General features: G+C 48.2%; 1 non-coding gene across 1 annotated transcript; it reads left to right on the top strand.

Moving 5' to 3' along the window:
- The first annotated feature begins 1,919 nt into the window (after positions 1–1,919).
- LOC131270957 (5.8S ribosomal RNA) lies at positions 1,920–2,074 on the top strand. The gene has a single exon (XR_009179946.1). It is a non-coding gene; the product is annotated as a 5.8S ribosomal RNA (ribosomal RNA).
- The last annotated feature ends 275 nt before the right edge of the window (positions 2,075–2,349 follow it).

Raw genomic sequence — 2,349 nt, 5'->3', positions numbered from 1 at the left:
AACCCGCAGGTTCGGACTTGTGTATTTGTTCGAAGTCATGTATAAGGCAACTTGTGCCTAAGTCTCAACCCGCAGGTTCGGACTTGTGTATTTGTTCGAAGTCATGTATAAGGCAACTTGTGCCTAAGTCTCAACCCGCAGGTTCGGACTTCATAGTGTTTCGTCAATGTTCATATGGCAACTTGTGCCTAAGTCTCAACCCGCAGGTTCGGACTTCTATAGTGTTTCGTCAATTATCATATGGCAACTTGTGCCGAAGTCTCAACCCGCAGGTTCGGACTTCTGGAAGGATCACTTGGCCACTAATGATCCTTCCGCAGGTTCACCTACGGAAACCTTGTTACGACTTTTACTTCCTCTAAATCATCAAGTTCGGTCAACTTCGATAAAGCAGACGCGGTTCACGAGGATCCAGCGAACGATCATCTCCAAAGACCTCACTAAATAATCCATCGGTAGTAGCGACGGGCGGTGTGTACAAAGGGCAGGGACGTATTCAACGCTGGCTGATGACCAGCACTTACTAGAAGTTCCGAGTTCATATGGACCATTGCAATCCATAATCCCTACTAAGTGAGTATTTGAGTGATTTCCCGTTCCTCTCGGAATAGGAGACACGCTGCTACCCACATTGTAGCACGCGTGTAGCCCAGAACATCTAAGGGCATCACGGACCTGTTATCGCTCGATCTCATTTTGCTAAACACAAATTGTCCTGCTAAGCAGCGTACCGTAAGTGCACTTGCGCACACGAACAGCGAAGGTGTCAGGTCATACTCCACCGAAAGGTCCTAACCCGTTCCAATCGGCATCGACGCATTAACGCTGACTGCGTTCTAGTTAGCATATGTGAGTCACGTTCGTTATCGGAATTAACCAGACAAATCAATCCACGAACTAAGAACGGCCATGCACCACTACCCTTAAATTTGAGAAAGAGCTATTAATCTGTCTCACCTCCATAAGTTCGGACCTGGTAAGTTTTCCCGTGTTGAGTCAAATTGAACCGCAAGCTCCATTTCATTGTGGTGCCCTTCCGTCAATTCCTTTAAGTTTCAACTTTGCAACCATACTTCCCCCGGAACCTGACTTTGGTTTCCCGGAAGCTACTGAGAGCACCTGGTTGTAGCGTCTCCCAATTGCTAGTTGGCATCGTTTACGGTTAGAACTAGGGCGGTATCTAATCGCCTTCGATCCTCTAACTTTCGTTCTTGATTAAAGAAAGCATCCTTGACAAATGCCTTCGCTTTAGTTAGTCTTACGACGGTCTACGAATTTCACCTCTCGCGCCGTAATACTAGTGTCCCCAACTACTTCTGTTAATCATTACCTCCGGTCTGAGTACAAACCAATGAAAGATTAGACCAAGGTCGTATTCCATTATTCCATGCAAGATTATTCTAGGGCGTTTGGGTAGACTTACTGTGGTGTGAAGTATAAAGTTCAGTTCTCCCCTGGTCCACGCCGCTTCGGCCGTCCTGGGTAAAATGGATTCATCCAGCTTGCCCTATGTGGAATGAGGACACTTTATGCTTCGTCTCTAAGCGGCGGCTTGCTCCTCCCTACGGGGAACGGGTATACGCGCACAGCGGCGGCTTACGTTATGGCAGTCATGGATGCCTTACGTTTCCATGAAAAGTGTGTTCCTCCCCTGGTCCACGCTGCTTCGGCAGTCCTGGGTAAGATAGTTAGTTCTAGCTTGCCCTATGTGGAAGAGGACACGTAGACTTACTGTGGTGTGAAGTATAAGGTTCAGTTCTCCCCTGGTCCACGCCGCTTCGGCCGTCCTGGGTAAAATGGATTCATCCAGCTTGCCCTATGTGGAATGAGGACACTTTATGCTTCGTCTCTAAGCGGCGGCTTGCTCCTCCCTACGGGGAACGGGTATACGCGCACAGCGGCGGCTTACGCAAGTTAGTCACCCTCGGCAGTGGATCACTCGGCTCATGGATCGATGAAGACCGCAGCTAACTGCGCGTCATAATGTGAACTGCAGGACACATGAACATTGATAAGTTGAACGCATATTGCACGTCGTGGGAACCTACCATGATGTACAGATGACTGAGCGCTTATATTTGAGAAATGTATCGCATACATTTAACTACGCCGTGACACCCGTCACGAGACGTGCACCATGATGTTAACTAGGGTCGCGACGACCCGCTAGCATTAAAGAACCCGTGGTTTACAATATACTGGCATTGGAATTCGAAGTATTTAGAGCGTCCGTGTTCCCGCGTGAGGCGGAAGTACGAGGAGAAGGCGTGCTTGTGGTGTCTGTGGTGGTGTTTACTGATGTCTAGCTTCAGCTTATTTATTTATTTAAATAGAAGCGAAGATGTCAAA

The sequence above is a fragment of the Anopheles coustani genome (assembly GCF_943734705.1).
Source record: "Anopheles coustani chromosome X unlocalized genomic scaffold, idAnoCousDA_361_x.2 X_unloc_77, whole genome shotgun sequence".
Lineage (NCBI taxonomy): Eukaryota > Metazoa > Arthropoda > Insecta > Diptera > Culicidae > Anopheles > Anopheles coustani.
The sequence above is the reverse complement of the archived record's forward strand: the minus strand, read 5'-3'. Positions and strand labels throughout refer to the sequence as shown.